This window comes from Aotus nancymaae, unplaced genomic scaffold, assembly GCF_030222135.1.
Source record: "Aotus nancymaae isolate 86718 unplaced genomic scaffold, 86718_ANA_hifiasm-v0.15.2.pri h1tg000006l, whole genome shotgun sequence".
Classification (NCBI taxonomy): Eukaryota; Metazoa; Chordata; class Mammalia; order Primates; family Aotidae; genus Aotus; species Aotus nancymaae.
This window is the reverse complement of record NW_026988417.1, coordinates 97,480,982-97,500,713: the sequence shown is the minus strand read 5'-3', so window position 1 is coordinate 97,500,713 and position 19,732 is coordinate 97,480,982. Positions and strand designations below refer to the sequence as shown.

General features: G+C 40.5%; 1 protein-coding gene across 3 annotated transcripts in view; it reads left to right on the top strand.

The window, feature by feature from the left end:
• STOX2 (storkhead box 2) overlaps positions 1-19,732 on the top strand; it is a 121,013-nt gene that overhangs the window by 72,207 nt on the left and 29,074 nt on the right. The window contains exon 1 of one of the 3 annotated variants that reach the window (XM_012472569.3): positions 12,875-13,039. The exons of the other annotated variants lie outside the window; for them this stretch is intronic. The gene's annotated coding sequence lies outside the window, so the exon portion shown is untranslated. Of the gene's footprint in view, positions 1-12,874; positions 13,040-19,732 lie in introns of those variants that run through there. 3 annotated transcript variants of the gene reach the window in all.

Sequence of the window (19,732 nt, the reverse complement as noted above, 5' to 3'; positions counted from 1 at the left end):
AGGCCATACCAAAAATGTCCAACATTTGAGTAATCAGAGTTCCTAAAAGAGTGTGATTGGAAGAAATAATAGTTGGCAACTAAATTTGGTCAAAGACATGAGCTTTTGAATTTAAGAAGCTGAACAAAATGAAACAGGCTAAAATGAAAGAAATGCATACCCTGACACACCATAAACTATTGAAAACTAAAGAGAGAAAAAAATTGAAAGCAAGTATGGAAAAATGCTACATAACATATAATAGAACAAGTTGAATTACTGCAGATTTAATTGGTATGTTTAGACATACCGATGATGCACAACCTATAATAGAACAGGTTGAATGACTGAAGATTTTCTGTTAGAAACCACAAAGGCCAAAATAAAGTGGAATACTATTTTAAAAATATCCAGGGAACATATTCTTTATATACAAAGGTAAAATAATGATATTCTCAAATAAAGCAATAATTCACTGCCAGAAGACTTGCTCTAAAAGAAATGCTGATAGACAGAAAATTATACCAGAGGAAAACTTGAAACATGAAGAGAAAAAGAAAAGCAACAGTAGTAAATATCTGAGTAAATATAATTATTCTCTTAAGCTCTTTAAAATATGTACAATAATGGAAAGCAAATATTATAGCATTAGTAGAGTTTCGTTGTATATAGGTGTAACACATATGACAATTGTAACATAAAGAGAAGAGGTTAGAGGGACCAAAATGATGGTAAAATTTACTACTTGAAGTAGTAAAATATTAATTCTAAGAAGACTGTGAAAAGTTATTTATATATATATATATAAATGTGTAGAGCAACAGCTTAAAACACCATACAAAGGAATATAGTAAAAACTCAATAGATAAGTAAAAATAGAGCACTGAAAATATTCAAATAATTCAAATAAAAGTAGGAAAGGAAAAACAGGAACAAAATGAGGGAAGAAACCTAAAATAAATGATAAAGGATAGATTTAAATTCCAATGTATAAATAATTACATTAAATATAAATATTCTAAACATACCAATTAGATGACAGAGATTGTCAGAATGGATTTTTTTTAATGACCAAGGCTATGCTATCTATAGGCAATACATTTTAAATATAATGAAATTAGTGTGTTAAAAGTAAAAAGTAAAGAGATATATACTAATCATAAGAAAGCTGGAGGGGCCATATTAATGTCAGAAATAGTAGACTGTAGAGCAACAAAAATTATCAGGGATAAAGAGGAACACTGTATAAAGAAAAATGGGTAAGTTCACCCAGATGACATAACAAGCATAAAAAGGTGTATGTACCTAACAACAAAATTTCAAAGTACATGAAACAGAATAGAACTGAAAGGAAAAATGGACAATTATAGCTAGGGGCTTCAATGCAGCTCCCCCAATAATTGCAAGAATAAGTAGACAGCATACCAGCAAGGATATGGGAAAACTGAACAATACCATCAGACTTGCTAACTAACATTTATAAAATGTTCTTCCCTCAAACAGCAGAATATATATTCCTTTAAAATCCTCAGGGAGCATTCACAAACATAGGTGATAGCCAGAGACATAAAACAAACCTAAAAATGATTCAAAGAGTTGAAATCATCAAAATCAGATATCTAACTATAATGAGATTTAACTAGAAATCAGCAAAACAAAGATAATGATAAATCTGTAAATACTAGGAAATTAAACAACATACTTCTAAGTAATCTGTGAATCAAAGGCAAGTCTCAGAGAAAGCAGAAAATATTTTGAAGTGAAGAAAATTGAGAATGCAATATATCATAATTCATATGAAGTGGCTAAAGCAGGGCCTAGAGGGAAATATGGAGGATTAAATCTTCACATTAGAAAGGAAAAAAAGAACTGCAGTGAGCAATCTAGGCTTCCACATAAACTAGGAAAAGAAGAGCAAAACAAATCTAAAGCAAGCAGAAAGAAATTTTTTAAAGATAAGAGTAGATATCAATTAATTTGAAAGCAACAATAGCAAAGTAAAACCAATGAAATAAAAATCTGGTTCTTTAAGTATATCAAGAGCTGATAAACCTCTAGCCAGATTGACAAGGAAATAAGACATAAATTACTAAAGTAAGGCACGAAAGAGGGCATGTCACTATAGTCCCCACAAACATATCATAAGCAAATACCACCAACAGCTCTGTGCACGTAAGTTCAACAACATAGATGAAATAGACCAAATCCTAGAAAGAAGCTACCAAAACTCACCCAAAAGAAATAGATTTCTTGAATATCCCTTTGTATCTCAATAAATTCAATTTATAATTAAAACTTTACCAAAAACTCAAAAAACAAAACCTGAAAAACTTCAGGTCTGGATGGTTTTACTGGTAGAATTCTCTACCAAACATTTATGGAAGAAATGACACCAATTCTATAAGATCTCTTTCAAAAAATAAAAGAGGAGGCAACACTTCCCAACTTGTGTTGTGAAGCCAGCATTATTCTGATTACCAAACCAGACAAAGAGAATATAGTAAAAGAAAACTACAGACCAGTGTCTCTTAGGAACATAGATGTAAAAGTCCTTCACAAAATATTAATAAATTGAATTAGGCAGTATACAAAAAGAGTAACAAGTCATGACCGAGTGGAGTTAGTGTTAGAAGGTAAGGCTAATTAGTGTTTGAAAATTAGTCAATGTAGGGCTGGGTGTGGTGGCTCATGCTTGTAATCCCAGCACTTTGAGAGGCTGAGGCAGGCAGATCACAAGGTCAAGAGATTGGGACGATTACGGCCAACATGGTGAAACTCTGTCTCTACTAAAAATACAAAAATTAGCTGGGCATGGTGGCATGCACCTGAAGTCCCAGCTATTCAGGAGGCTGAGGCAGGAGAATCACGTGAACCTGGGAGGTGGAGGTTGCAGTGAGCCAGGATCACGCCACTGCACTCCATCCTGGTGACAAAGTAAGACTCTCTCTCAGAAAGAAAAGAAAATCAGTCAATGTAATCTACCATATTAACATACCAAAGAAGAAAACGTCACATGATAATATTAAAAGATTCAGAAAAAGCAGTTGACAAAATTCAACATACATTCATGATAAAAGCTCTGAACAATCTATATAGGATTAAAAGGCAACTTCCTTGACCTGATAAAGAATATCTACAAAAATCTACAGGTATGATAAAAATAGACACTGCAAACTACAGGATGGGGAGGGAAGAAGGAGGCCATGAATTGAAAACTATCTATGGGGTACTATAATCAGTACCTGGATGACAGGATCACTCATACCCCAAACCTCAGCATCATGCAATACACCCATGTAACAAACTTGCACAGATACCCCCAGATCTAAAATAAAAGTTGAAGAAAAAGAAACCTGTAGCAAACATCATACTTGATGGTGAAAGCCCTAACCCCCTTTAAGACTGGAAACAGGGCAAGTATGTTCACTTTTAGCATGATACTGGAGTTTCTGTCCATTGGAATAAGGCAAGAAAAAGAAATAAAAGGCTTACAAGTTGTAATAAAACTGGCTATTTGCAAACAACTTGATTAGCCATATAGAAAGTCCCAAGAAATTTACAGAAAAAGCTCTTAGAATGGCATTGTCAGTTAGATGTAAGATTGTATAGACAGTCTGGAAAATAGTTCAGTAGTTTATTAAAATTTATTTTGATTTTTATAGATTTAGGGATATGAGTGCAGTTGTATTAAATGAATATATTATGTAATGTTAAAATCTGGGCTTTCAGTGTAACCATCACCCAAACAGTGTACACTGTACCCAATAGGCAGTAAAATAGATAGTATTTCATCCCTCACTCCCCTCCCCCACACCTTTCAGAGTCTTTAATGTCTGTTATTCCACTCTGCATGTTCATATGCACCTGTTGTTTAGCTCCCACTTATAACTGTACTATATAAGTACAGTTTTTGACTTTCTGAGTAATTTCACTTATGATAATGGCCTCCATTTTCATCCATGTTGCTCAAAAGATTTAATTCTTTTCTATGGCTGAGTAGTATTCCATTTTGTGTGTGTGCATGTGTGTGCACCTGTGTGTGTGTGTGTGTCACATTTTTAGTCCACTTATCTGTTAATGAACACTTAGGTTGATTCCACATCTTTGCTCTTGTGAGTAGTGCTGCAATAAACATACAAGTGCAGGTGTCTCTTTGGTAAAATTATTTCTTTTCCTTTGGGCAGACACCCAGTAGTGGGATTGCTGGATCAAAGGTAGTTCTATGTTTAGTTCTTTGAGAAATCTCCATACTGTTTTCCATAGAGGTTGTACTAATGTACATTCCACTAACAGGTCTAAGTGTTTCCTTTTCTCCACATCCTTACATCTGGTGATCAGTGATTTTTTTCATGTTTGTTGGCCTCCTGCCTTTTTTTTTTTTGAAAAATGTCTGTTCATGTCTTTTGTCCACTTTTTAACGGGGTTACTTGTTTCTTGTTGAGTTGTTTGACTTCCTTGTAGATTCTGGCTATTAGCCCTCAGTTGTATGCATAGTTTGCAAATATTTTCTCCCATTGTTTAGGATGTCTCTTTACCCTGTTGATGATTTCTTTTGCTGTGCAAAAGCTTTTTAGTTTACTTAAGTCCCATTTGTCTGTTTTGGTTTTGTTGCATTTTCTTTTGAGGACTTAGTCACAAATTCTTTACTTTGACCAATGTCCAGAGGATTTTTCCAGGATTTTCTTCTAGAATTTTAATAGTTTCAGGTCTTATATTTAAATCTTTAATCTATCTTGATTTGATTTTTGTGTATGGAGAGAGATAGGGGTCCAGTTCCATTCTTCTACATATGGCTCTCCAATTTTTTTTTTAGCACCATTGATTGAATAGGCTGTCCTTTCCCCACTGTATATTTTTGTCTACTTTGTCAAAAATTAGTTAGTTGTAGGTATGTGGCTTTATTTCTGGGTTCTCTATTCTGTTCCATTGATTTATGTGTCTATTTTTGTACTAGTACCATGCTATTTTGGTTACCATAGCCTTGTAATATAATTTGAAGTCATGCAATGTGATTCCTCCAGGAACTAAACAAAAGCCTGGATCGCCAAAGCAATCCTACTTCAGTAGTTTCTGATGAAGTTAAATACGTCCTTAACATATGACCCAGCAATGCCATTCCTAGTACATGAAACAGCGTGGATAAATTTTAACATTACACCTAGTGAAAGAAGCCAGTCTCAAAGGTTACATGCTATATGATTCCATTTATATGACATTCTAGAAATGGCAAAATGATGAGGAAAAGTTGGTTTCCAGGGATTAGAAGTGTGTAAGGCACAACATGAAGGAGTTCTTTGGGGTGATTCTTTGGGGTGGTGGAGCAATTCCATATCTGATTCTATCCTGAATGATGGCAAGGAGGCAAATCTACGTATGTGTTAAAACTGCCAGAATTTGTACATCAAAAGAGCCTTCAATTTTGTATATGCTAATTTAAAAAATTATGTTAAAAATATGAATTTTCTTGGCAAAAGTGAATGGTACCTGATTTTATTATTCTGTTCTCTCATTGCTATAAGGAAATACCTGAGACTGGGTAATTTATAAAGGAAAGAGTTTTAATTGGCTCATGACTCTGCAGATTGTAGAGGAAGCCTGGAAGGCTCTGTTTCTGGTAAGGCCTCGGACAGCTTACAGTCGTGGCAGAAGGTAAAGGGGAAGCCAGCATGTCGCATGGCCAGAAAAGGAGAAAGGAAAAAGTTGGGTGGAGTAGGTGCTACACACTGTTAAACAACTGGATCCCATCATAACTCACCCACACACTGTCATGAGAACAGCACCAAGGGGGTGGTGCTAACTCATTCATGAGAACTCTGCCCCTGTGATCCATCACCTCCCACCAGGCCCCACCAGGCCCCACCTCCAACACTGGGAATTAATTACAATTTGACATGAGATTTGTGCAGGGACACAGATCCAAACTGTATCAGTGATATTCTTGTGATTGCTTATTGATTAGCCAGATCAGTACCGTTCAGTATAACTTTCTGAGATGATGAAAATGTTCTGTATCTGTGCTGTCCAGTATCGTAAATACCAGCTACATGTACTGAGCACTTGAAGTAATATTTTACTATTATTTTAAATTTTATTAGGAACTAACAATGTTAGTTCCTAATTTCTGGTTAATTTAAAGTAAATGAAATTAAATATTAGTTCCTCAGGAAGTTTCATACCACACTGTGGTATAAACTTTTTCTGCCCTGAGTTCGTCTAATCAATGTCCTAAGAAGACAAGGATGCGGAGATGTCAGGAAAGCAGCACTTGGAAGGTCCCTGCAGATATCCCTGTACTGGGTGTTCCAGAGTGGCTTGCCCCTTCCAACCAGTTCAAATGGGGACTGTGAGAAGTACAAATTCAGCCTGGTCATGCTGAGTTCAGCTTTGTGATGAGAATGTTTGGCCAGTATTTCTTTACTTTACACCCCGTCTGGACTTAGTTTGGAGTAATTTTTTCCTGCTTATTCATAGTTTTTTAAGAAGTTTTGTGATACCTTCTTTTCATGTGTGTTTACTTTTCATTCCTCAGTTAATTGGAAGCACCTTGAGGTCAGAGGTTGATTCTATTGCTATGTCTGCTTTGAAAAAATATGGCAGCCTTTGCAACCTTCATATTTTTTCCCCCAATTCCATCTTGCAGAGAAGGAATGCAACCCACAGAGAGGATAACTTGGTTATAATTAAATAAGCTAGTGACAGAGTAACTCAGTTTCTCAGCTCTTTGACCTTATAACTAATTCCAGCTGAAAGAGCCCTAGGACTCAATAGTGGTATATGTTTAAAGCAACAGAAATACTGATGATAGTTTTGAAAACTAATTGGGAAATACCATATTTAGGGTGTATTTTTAGATGTAGTTGTTGTTTCTCAAATTGGGGGCATATGCGTCCCAAGGGATTGGGGCCGTACACTGGCAGGTTTATACAACCTCAAGATAAATGTGAATGGTCTCCCTAACAGGTCAGTTTACTTGTAAATTTTGGAAAGTAATATTGAATGGTGTTCATGGTAAACAAAGTTTTGAACTTTTGTTATTAGGACAATCAGGATTCTATTACAGAGTAGAATGCATAGAGTGCATGAATTTCAGGGCCTCCTCACAGTAGAATCTAATTGTTTTTCCTCTGCATATTGTGGGCCGCTGTGGGCTTCCATCATTATCCTCTGTGGCTTAAATACTAGATACTAGATAGAAATGTTTGAGGTATACTCAGATGTGTTTTAACCCAGTAGGTTGGAAATAAATAGTTTGTAAATCCAAATGCTATATAATAAAATTGTAATGGAGAAGGGCCACATTTTATTTTTCTGTAATTTTTAATTTGTCTTTTTTACTGGTTTTATGCAGCTAAGAAAGTCTGATCTGTTATTGGTGAGCAGGGGATTTTGTTTAGAGAATTTCTCCTCTCCCCTTTATTTCTCAGTTTGAGCTACTATTCTACCCCGGGCACTACTCCCGATGTCAGGCTACTGCTGTAGCACAGATTCTGGAGAGGTAGTGCTAGGTGCGTTGTCAAACTCCTAGAAATGCATTTCTGATAGCATTCCAGTATTTCATGTTGAAATGTCAGATCATACTTCTGTGAAATAGGAAAGTTATCTCACCTCCCTTTGCTTCTCTCTGTTCCCTGGCTAAGCACTCTTTATGTCTCGTTCACTCTTTCACAGGAGGCTTTTCCCCTTGCCTCAGTAATTCTCTTCTCCTTTGGATGTGTCCTATACCCTGTTGCCTGCAAAACCTAAATATCCAGCATGGGGAACATCTCCCCTGTAGAAACCTTTAATGCCATTCTCCATGTATTTAATGTTCTTCAAAATCGTATCCCAGCCTGACTGACTCCTTGGCCTTGTTGCTACCAATCTCCTTCACGGATCCCTCCAACCCAGCCACGCTGAATCTCCCACAGCCATTTTCCGACACATCTTAGACTGTCTAACCACATCGTCTCCATTCGTACTGCCTTGCCGCCTGGAAAGACACGCTCATCTTCCCTCTTCCCACCCCTTTACTCGCCCATCCTGCAGGGCCGCCTCGGTGCCTCCTCCTTCCCGCAGCACTTCTCAGTTCCCGCCATGCCGCTTTGATGGCGTTTTTCCCATATCAGAAGTAACCATCTTTCGTTGTTTCCTGGTCTTCTTTCCCTCTTTGCCTTGAATGACACAGGTGCTGATGGTGAACAATGCGTTCAGGAGCCTTACCCATTCATTGGTACTCTGACCTCAGCCACAAGCTAGGATCTCACGTGCTGTATTTTTCAGTGTTTTTCGACTCAAAAGTAGGTTTAGTGGTATTTTGTCACAGACTAGGATTGTTTTCTCCCCAGTTGGGGCAGTCTTGAAAAGCGGGAGAATCTTGACACCGCAGACTTCTGAGTTGTGATAGGAGGTGAAGAAGTCCCTGAGGGAAGCTACGTCTGTCCATACTGTCAGCATTCCTTCCCTCCTGGGAGCTGCCATGAACTTATAAATGGTTTTGGAGAATGAAAGTGTCATGCTTCTTTGGGAGGAGACTGACTAAAGGCTGTATAGCAAATGCCAAGTGAAATTCATTACAAATGTAAAATGAGCCATTTTCTATCTATTAAAGACTGTTCTTTAATTTTTATTTTAATTAATTAATTTTTAGAGACAGAACCTTGCTCACTTTTTCGGGCTTACTGCAGCCTTGAACTCCTGTCCTCAAGTGATCTTCCTGCCACCCAAAGTGCTGGGATTAAAGGCACGAGCCACCATTCACCATGCTCTGAATCTGAACCTGGGCTGCCCTTCTTGCCTCCTCTTCCTCTACTTCGCAGTAATGAACCCTCAGCCCCAGGCATACCTGGCTTATGATCCCCACCTCCCTCCCATCAACGCCCCCACACCTTGGTCCATGCTTCCTCTCTGCAGGTCAGTCCTCTCCTTCCTTCAGCATATATTTAGGGTCTGTCGTGGGCTAGGCACTTTCAGGAATATACCTGTAAATACAAAACATGCAGAAAACAGCCCTGGTCGTGGGTCGTGGAGCTTACGTTATGACATACAGGTTGTGCTTTCTCTTTTCTTTCGCCTCTCCAGATTCTAGAACAAGCTTGCCTTTCCCTGGAAGCCATTGCTGACTGTTTCTATCCTGGCTGGTTCTTTTCTACCGATTTCTTTGGACACTGGTTACCTGTTCCTCTCCTTTGAAATATACTGCCTTTTATTTTTGCACTTTTATATGGGGGTATCTTATCTCCTCAATTACATTTCACGATTCTTGAGGGCAGACACCATGTCATTTGTCTGTGAGAGAGTGTGCACCAAGGTTCATATCCTCCATATGTACCTGACCTTAAAGATGTTTAAACTCCCAAACTGACCACAAGACTTTGCAATTAGTCACCCGGTCCATATTTTTAATTGATTTAAGAGTATTTATTGCTCTCTGCTTTTTCAAATGGAGCAGCTCTAAGAGCATGCGAGATCATTAGTCATCAAGCGTTTCTTAAGATCCTGCCTGTGTCACTATGTGGCACTACTATTTAATCTGCTGCCAAGGACGCAGGCAAGTGCCAAGCACAACCTCTGCCCACACCTCATCAACTGAGCAAATCACCTCTGCAGTCCTCTATGTGATGTTTGTAAATCTTTACTGTAACACCAAAGCTGTTATTCAAAGGAGAAAGAGGCACAGGGCAAGGAAGAGGACTGCTGATGATGGCTGCGTATGATTCCTGAGCTCATCTCACCGACAGACACCAGGATCTAAAGCATCAGCGTCCTTTCTTGTCTTTATTTCTCAGTGGAGGCCAGTGGTGCCCATCATAAAACCCATCGTGCTTTCATTAGGGCAGCAACCTGAGCTTGTAGGGGTTTTGCCTGACCACGTATACTCTTATCCATGGTTCTTCTGTAAAAGTCTGCTGCGGGCAGTCGTCAGGCTCCAGCAGAGGCAACGTCTACCGGAGACCCCACCTGTGAACTTAACCTCATTGGTCCATGTGCCAAGTAAGCAGATTGGCTTCAATTTAGATTTTAAAATTGAGATATAGGTAAATGTAAACATTTTTTTGTTTACAGAGGCTTTTTTATTCTAATAATCAAGAGGTAGCATGTGTTGTTGAAACAACAGACCTTCAACAACAATGGTTGTTTCGGATGATACAGAAAATCTGTAGAACAGCATACATAAAAGTGTAAAAGGTGGCCAGGTGCAGTGGCTCACGCCTGTAATCCAAACACTTTGGGAAGTCAAGGCGGTGGGATCACAAGGTCACGAGTTTGAGACTAGCCTGGCCAACATGGTGAAACCCCGCCTCTACTAAAAAAAATACAAAAATTAGCCGGGCATGGTGGCATGCACCTGTACTCCCAGCTACTCAGAAGGCTAAGGCAGGAGAATCGCTTGAACCTGGGAGGTGGAGGTTGCAATGAGCTGAGATCCTGCCACTGCGCTCCAGCCTGGGTGACAGAGCAAGACTTCATCTCAAAAAAAAAAAAAAAAAACACAGTGTAAAAGGTAAAATTGACTTTCTGTGGCCAAAAGAACAGATTTGAGAGCCAGCTGCCTTGGGTTCAAATCCTGCCTCTGCTGTTTACCAGTGCTATGAGCTTTAGGAAGACAGTTCCCCTCTTTAAGTGGGGATCATACCAGTACTTAACTTACAGAGTCCTTGTGAGGATTACATTCGTTTCTAAATACGGACATAATAGGCCCACAGATAGATGAAAACATACATGCTTGGACATTAAAAATTATGACTACATTTTTATTTGTACATTATCATCCCTTTTCTTCAAGTATTTGGGGTTTCTTTCTTTCTCCACACATTTAACCTTTCATAGAACATAGAAGAAATTTGTGTCTTTAACTGTCAGGAGGCGGTGCAATGACCCAGGGCTTCCCAGAAGGCTCTTACATTGCCAGGGCTACAGATATCTCTATTTAGATGTTAATTGGTAATACATTTGTGATATGGTTATATGCTTGCATTCTTAAACTGCATATGCTTCTGAGGCATCCTGTCTGACCTTACAGTGATCAGACCATGCCTGACAGGAGTGGGCTGAATTACATAGTTTTGGGTGGATTTATAACCAACAACACAGCCACACTTAAAGAGGGCTGATGAATGGGTATGTGGCTTTGGTTGGAGGCCTGGTGCTGGGCCCTAGGCCCAAACTGTGGCATGGATGAGAAGCGAGTGTCTTACCAAAGAGGAGAGAAACTCATGCACTAGAGGGGAAAATCAAGACCATATTTGGTTAAGTATGGTTAAATATTTGGAGGAAGAAAAAAAACCCAAATACTTGAAGAAAAGGGATGAGAATGTATAAATAAAAATGTAGTCATAATTTCTAATATACAAACATGTATGTTTTCATCTATATATGGGCCTATTTTGCCCTTGTATGCTTCTGATCCAGCCTACGAGGTGAAATTGATGAGGCTATTGAATAGTGCATCAGTAGCAGTTGGTGTGGAACACGTTCTCAAGGGGGTCACAGGGTGACAAATAGTCCAGGACAGGGAGGAGCTAGTACCATGGGGAGGACTCAGAGGAAGGATGTCACATCCTCAGAGGGAAATGGATATGCCAGACCAGAGCAAAGCAAGGACCCCAGGAGGGCAGAGCGTCAGGTGGTTGAGGTCACGGAAGAGGTTTTATTTAATAACGTTCAAAGCAAGCATCTCAATGGATCAGTAGATGAATATATAGTCTGCATGCCTGCTGAGTGTCCCAGACTCTAGGCAACAAGAGAAGAGCTGATCTGGGACATGGGGACCTGGTTAGCATTTGCAGCTATCGGATGGGTGATGGGGCAGAAAAGGGTTATACATTTTGTAGTCTCCTGAGGACAGAGTGGGTGTCACTGTGCGAGGGTGACAAGAGACGCCGATTTGGACTCAACTCGCAGGGGGGCCTTTGCCAGAGGGCCTGAGCTCCTTGAGAGGAGGTTTTGGTGGACAAGGCTGAATCCCGGTAGTCAGGAGAGGATAAGAAGCCTCTAGGATTTTAGCCTGGAGACCCACGTGGGACCCCTGTAAATCTGAGTTTTGGGGGCACCTTACAAAGAGCTTCAGTGCATTTCTCATCTTTGGTGGCACCCCACATTTTGTGCCCCTCAGAGCTGAGCTGCTGGATTCCTGAGGATGTGGGAGAATTTGCTGCACAGCCATCTGCCAGCCACCTCTATGGGTTTCTGAGAATGGGATAATTTTTCGGTAATTTGGATCCTGAGTGGAGGCAGTGAGGGGTGCCTGCTTTGGTGTTACTCCGTTTGGGAGAGTTTGGCAGTGTTAGTGCCACTGCCCTGGGATTCGTTTTCTTTTCCTCTCTGACTCCATTTTACTCTTGGTTTTTATGTGGCTGCTGCTATTCCTTCCATTCTGTCCTCTTAACTCCTGCCCCCCTTTTCCTCCTGAGATGTTTACGTGCTGTTTCTTGCAGTTTGAATAAAGACTAAATGTTTTCTCTGCTGGCATAAGTTCCTGTGTGTGTGTGTGGGTATGTGTGCGTGTGTGTGTGTGTAAATGCGTGTCCACAGGTGTACGCATGAGTGCTTCAGCCTGGGGTTCACAGTGAGCGTGGCACCCACAGTGCAGTGAAAAGAGCATTTTTACGCAGATACGTGATTCATGTTCACCTTGCTGATCTTAGCCGTAGACATTTTTAAGGAAAAGCAGAGGAAACAGCCACTTAAAAAATCCCGTGAATCCTACTTCTCGGTGCGATTGGAGTTGTGCTGTAAGCGCAGGAGAGGCTCCCGCCGAGAGCGAGTTCCTGACATAGTGACCTCATTCCCAACGCCGCCCTCCCCGCGGCGGCAGAAGCCGCACTGGCTGGCGCTGGGCGAGCTCCGCCGCGGCCCGGGCTGCGAGCCTGACGGCTGTGTGTCGGGAATGACGAGCCCCAGGCTTGCAGAGACTTGCACGGCAACTGGAATTTATGACAAATAGCTCACTGCAGCTAAACTTTGATACGGTGTGCAGTGGAACCGCCTGTTACACACAGGGGGGAGATGCGTCCTTCGTCACCATGCAAAGCCAGCCTTAAAACAAAATAGGAGCATGTGTCAGGTCTCTCATTACGGACTGGTGAGTATGTGACGCCAGATCAATTTCAATGTGTGTGTTCTCTCTTCAAGCATCTGGAGGTATGTGTCCTTTTTACTGTTTTCATGATTGAAAAATATGAGTTGGTGCTAGTGCGTGGGAGGGGGCCTGGGCCCCTTGGAGAGGAGAACGTGCCCCTCACCACCCTGCGCCTGGGGTACATTCCGACCTCGCGTCTCCGCACTGCACAGACAAAGGAGCCTGCACAGACAAACAGAGGCTGTAGCTTTTCTTGGAGCGATGACTCATTTCAGTTCACAAAGGATTCTGGGCAGGGTAGTGAGAAGTCAGGTTGGCTGATCCGTCCCTATGACTTCACTTTGCAGAGAACAAGCAGAAGAGGAGTGATACTGCAGATTCCGAGGCACTGCAGTGGGATGTTGGCTCAGCAAGTGGCTGTGATGTATGGGACAGGCAGGGAACAGGATTCCAGCTGTTCCATGCAAATAGGATAAAAGAATGGTAAAAAGCATTCCTTTTTTCTTTTCCTTCTCAAAACGTTACCAGCCAAATACATTCACAAAGCCTTTTTAAGGTGCCTTTTGCCAGCTTTTGAACTGAACTTGTACCAGTATCTCAAGCCTTGAATTGTAAGAAGAGCTGAGAGTTCTGAGACTCATTTTTAAAAAGTAGGTCTATGAAGGTAAAGTACCAGATTCCTGTTGTGTTCCACCGGCCCTCGGTAGCCAATCTGAAATGCTCATTTAGGATACCATGACTTGAAAGTTTACTCTTTCTTCTTATTCCAGATTCTAGGACGTCCGTTTCTGTTACTGGCTCCTTCTTGTGCTTGGACGCAACCCCCTAGCATGCACCATGCTTTAGCGTCAACGCTACCCGGGGGGATGGAGCCAGTCCAGAAAGGGTCAGGTAGGTTTCCCCTGCTTTTATTTCCAGAGTTGTTGTGTGCAAAGGAATATGGTGAAATGCCAGCACCACCTGTGAAGAGGGTGCATGGTCCTCTGAAGAGTGGTCTTGCCGTTGGGCTCCTCCAATGGCCCCAATCTTAGGCAGTCCAGGTCCTCCCACTGCGGGCTGCCCACCACACATGACCTCACCAGCACGGGTCAGCCTAGAGCTCTCAGGGGACTGAGAAGTTCACAGCAGGAGGATTTGCCAGTAGGAAATAATTAGACCGCCCCAGATTTCCTTCAGCTGTTTATCTGTCTCTCTTGCTACTCCGAGCGAGGCATTTTTTCTTACCAATTAATACTGCCTGAAATTTTGTGTACTGTTTGGCCTGTTAACCTACATGCAATGCACTAAAATCCAAGAATGCCTGATTTATGTACCCAGGGACTGTTTCTAAGACTAACATCATATTGAGACCACTATTAACTACTAAGGAATTAAGCATATTTCATCATAGTCTGCTTTAGGATTCAGATGATGACAGAGCTGTTTTCTTACAACATCCATGGGCTTTTTACACAAAAGCTTTTTACAAAACATGACAGCCAAACGGTAAATTTTGGTCCTCTGAAGTACATTACATGCTTCATTTCCAAAGTGAAACTTGGCACATCTGAAAGCATGGTTTTACCGCCTCATCTTATGAATGGGTTTAGTACTGTTAAAGGTATTTCTGAGAGGTGAAATCCCATATGTAATTGGTAAGAATTATTAGAACATTTTTAAAGGCAGACTTGAACATCTTTCTCTTCGCAGTCACATCCATCCCGTAGCTCACACTTTCACAGAAGAAAAGAAAACATACTTCCTTTCTTCATTGGCAGAAGTCTCTTCTTTCTGCATAGCAGTTTGCAAAGTTGAGGATGTTGAGTCAGGTTTAAAGGATGTTTGGTCAGAAAAAACACAAGCATAGTATGTTGCAAATATAGTTCTATAGGTCCTCACATCCATCAGTTCCTCCCATCCTTAAAGACCTGTTCAAAATCTCTCTCACTGGAAAGTTCTCCCCAATCACCCCTACAGAAGGTCATTTTGAAATCCTTGAAGCTGCCATTATTGAATTAATTTTCTAGTCATTCCTGTGTTTTCTTGCTATAGCTCTTCTGTTCAAAACAGCAATGTGTATATTTCATAATGGTTTATATTTTCACACATGTGTATTTTGTATTCCCACCTAAATTGTAAGCTCATTGAAGGCAGAGATCAAGATTAATGCTTTTTTCTGCTATCTGCATCTTCTAGCAGTTCCCTAACATGGAAACCTTTTGATAAATAGTTTAATAGGAAGAGGGGCAGTTTAAAAAGCAGGATTTTTTTATTTTTTATTTTTTTTGTCATAGAGAGTTAGAATGATCTGACTCTGCTAATTTTAAGAATCTTCAGCTGGGCACAGTGGCTCACACCTGTAATCTTAGCACTTTGGGAGGCCGAGGCAGACAGAACACAAGGTCAGGAGATCGAGACCATCCTGTCTAACACAATGAAACTCGATCTCTGCTAAAAATACAAAAAATTAGCTGGGTGTGGTGGCACATGCCTGTAGTCCCAGCTACTCGGGAGGCTGAGAGAGGAGGATTGCTTGAACCTGGGAGGCGGAGGTTGCAGTGAGCTGAGATCGCCACATTGCACTCCAGCCTGGACAACAGAGTGAGACTGTCTCAAAATTGAGAAAAAAAAAAAAAAAAAAAGAATCTTCACAGGGTAGATTTAGGTTAAGATGGACCTCAGGAGTCATGTTCACCACTCTAGAAGTTGTGATAGTTCTTACCTTGAGACAGTGTCACAGCCAAGAAAGCTGCCTTGCCCTGCTTGTAAAGGACTGTTATCGTTCGGACAGATGAGCAGGTGAGACCCGTAAATATGGACATTGGTTATGGTTTACTTGAATTGTATTGGACAAGCCATCCTTAAGTTATAAGGAGTAGGCTGAATTTGGGAAGTTTATGTGAAAGTCACTTTTTTTACTCCTATAGGACATTTTCCTTAGAAGAGAGAGCCAGAATGGCTACTAATAATTCAGGTCATATCAGAAATTATTTAACTCCTAGTATTACTGATTTTTAGCACTAAGACTACTTATTTAAGTGCTAAGTTTCCTTTCCCTTTCTTAGGTAAAGGATTGGCCCAACCTAAATTTTGAAATAGGTCGAAGTCCTTTGATATCTTTGCAATTCTCTGTCTATACTATTTCCCTTCTCCTGGTGCCTTTCTGTCTCCAAAGTCCCTAGTGTAACGCATGTTTGCTCTCCCAGTCTGGTGATGTGCCCCTAATGCTATGTATTCTGTATCTCTGATTAAAGTAATCTGATTAAACTAATTCATACTAGCATAAGAAAGACCTCAGCATTCTTAGCCTTCCTAAGGATATTTTAGTTTTTTTAAAAAGGCATATTTTTAGGACCAAACACATTTTCTATTGGTAGAAATTCAAACACTGTCAACAAGTAAATTGGATAAATCTAGATGGGCTTGGGGAAGATATTTTTAGTACTAAGTACTGTTTATTAAATATGTATTAGGTCTCAGGGACAGGGTAAGCACTCAACATCCATTATCTGATTTAATCCCCTCAGTGAGTCTATGGGGTAAACATCATTATGTATACTTTACAAAAGAAGAAATTGAAATTCAAAAAATCACATAATTTGTCCCAAATCACACAACCAATGAGGAGCAGAACTAGGTGGTGAACCTAAAAGTTTTCACTACAAAGCCCAGGGCCTTTACCATCATCTTGTCATGCTGAATTGAAGAGCAAAAATTACTTAATGGTACAGCAACTTGGAAGTTTTCTCTGTGTATCTGGTCTGATTCTCCATCCTTTCTTTCCTGCCTCTGAATTCTTACATAGCGCTTTCATAATGACCTCTATGGCAGTTGGAAGGGGTAGGAGGGTGTTTGGTTTTGGGGCAGCTGTCAGTAGTCAGTATAATTTTGTTGTAATTTGGGAACTGTCACCCTGTCCATATTTGTAGTTTATTTAATTAGGCCTTCTTGTCCTATTACAATTGTATTTTACAGAAATCATTCCCACTATAGTTGTAACCCCTAAACGGATGAAGCAGAGAATACAAAAGCTGAGAAAAAGCTCTGGTGATTCTAACTTGAAAAGAGGGAAAGTGAGTGTGTGACCCTGAAGTTGTTAGACTGATTTATTAAACTGTGGTTGGGGAATATCATGGGTGGAAATTGGAGCATCTAATGTGTCTAGTGTGAGGCCAGGTTCTGCTGCAGAATGAAGATGGAAGAGAACAGGGTGGCTTAAAATACGAATTTACGTTCTGTCCTAGGTGACGCACTTAAGGGAAAGGAAGACGCCATTTACTTAGGCGCTCTTGTTCAGGTGCTCTACAGAATTGCAGGACATCTGGGAGGTCCTATTAATTGTTGTCATCTAGGACTGGAATTTCGCCATGATTTTATCCCTGTTGGTAAATGGCTTTAACTTCATTCTGGTTGAGGGACTGGAGAGCAAGTGGCAGCTGGTGTTGGAAGTCTTATAAGGTAGCAGGGCCTCGCCTCTTCCTGTCTATGTATATAGGACCTTTGTATTCCACAGGCACTTGAGGATCTGCCATGTAAACAGCATTCGGCTAGGTTTTATTCTATATGCCTAACACATACCACCCTGGATAGTTGATGGGTTATAGTGTGGAGTCTTAGCAAAGGCGTTAATTACAGAAGCCTCTGATTGGTCCCATGGCTCATATTTTCATCCTCCCTTTTCTGCTACGCATCTGTTGCAGATAGCTAAACGGTCCAACAAAAGTGTTAGATGTTCCTATCAGAGATGTCAGGGGTCACCTGTGACGATGCAGAAGGTGGCTCCTGGCCAGGGTGCTCTTGCCCACCCCTGCCCACAGATGGCCCATCTCTACTCGGTGCTCTACTCTTTCTGCCTTGCCTGTCTCTGCTTATTCTGTGACAGCCTTTTACCTGCAGTCAAATCTCAGTAGCATGAGCAATAGCTAATATGACTCATGAAAGGTTGCGGAGTGGGAAGATCATGAGTTTCTTCTGTAGACCAATGAGCCAATTTATTTGTCACTTCACCTAGTGGCATTAGACAGACTGATCGGCACAAAGGCTCAGGTGATGTGGGGGGCGTTAACTCATTTTCTTTTTTTTTTTTTTTGGTGCCCTTAGTCACCATGGCTACTCTTGTTTACTCTCCTAAGAAGTTTCTTAGTAAGTGATAGCTAATGGACACCAGTATTTCGGTATGATTCGTGGGCGTCTTCTGTTTACGTTATATTTTGATTAAAACAATTTACTCAAATAATAGGTTAGGAATTGGACCTGCTTTAAGAGACCCATTAGGTGTTGAAGTAAAGCATTAGAAAACATTAGAAAAGTTGTTATAAATCTCTAAATATTCTAGAATTCCTTTTTTATACTGTTTCCTTCAGTTGATTATGGCCATCGGGCTCAGCCTTCAACTTCTGAAATCAGTGGCATTTCAAACACACCTACAGTAAACTAGTACAAGTGACTTTTCAATGCCAGTTTTCTTCTGAATTTCAAATACAAACATTTGAAAGTCAAGAATAGTAATCTGGTTTCAAAGGAAAGCTGCTTAAAACGCAGAAGCATGTGAGGTAATAGGAGCCGTATGCTCTGGCCCCCACTGTACGGGTGTTGTGGTCTTCAAGAGAGCACACAGGAAAGAAGTATGTGGTTTTTTTAGAACAGCTTTTTAAAAAATATTGTAGTATACCTGTTAAAAGAACCAAACAGGCCAGGTGCAGTGGCACACGCCTGTAATCCCAGGACTTTGGGAGGCCGAAGTGGGTAGATCACGAGGTCAGGAGTTCAAGACCAGCCTGGCTAAGATGCTGAAACCCCATCTCTACTAAAAATACAAAAATTAGCCTGGTATGGTGGCAGTCACCTGTAATCCCACCTACTCGGCAGGCTGAGGTAGAGAATTGCTTGAACCCAGGAAGCAAAGGTTGCAGTGAGCCGAGATCCGCCATTGCACTCCAGCCTGGGTGACAGAGCGAGACTCCGTCTCAAAAAAAAAAGAGAACCAAACAGCATTAATACATAAAATTGGGGTTAATAAATTGAATTAAATTGTAAAACACAAGATTTGTCTGAGGCTCTGCATCCGAGAAGTTGTTCACTTAACTGTAACCTCAGAAAGTGGGTGATTTCCCTAAGCTCAAGGGCATTTAAGATACAACTTGGCAAATCAATCAGTATAATTTTGTTGTAATTTTGGTTCTCCGAAGAGTTTGTTGAGAGGAATAGAGTTGTCACAGTATCTACTCCTTGTGGTAATTTTATTGGCATCCATAATTTTAACTTGAGTGTTAATTTTGGCAGTACAGAGAACAAAAGGGGCACACATTCGTCCCTAGGAACAAAGCTGAGCAAGACTTTGAATTTAGAAAGAGAAAATGATGAAGCCTATACTGTAAGGAAAAAAAAAATTAGTAGCCAGTATTTGGAGCCATTTATTTGAAAATTAAAGCCTAACTTTTTCACATCAGATGAGTGTTAAAATAGTTTCCTGAGCATGATGGAAGTAGAGGTAGACACCCATACTATATGATGCTTTTATGCCAAAATTCTGCTGCATTGGTATAGGATCATAGGATTTAGGAGCCTGAAGGAATGTCTGAAATCATTTCATCCAAACCCTCATTTTACAGATGAGGAAACAGGCGCAGAGCGAATAATTGTATCTTGTTTTAAGAGACTGGGTACTTAACAAAATATCTCTTGAATGCTTTTTTATATTGGGAATTTCCCAATTAT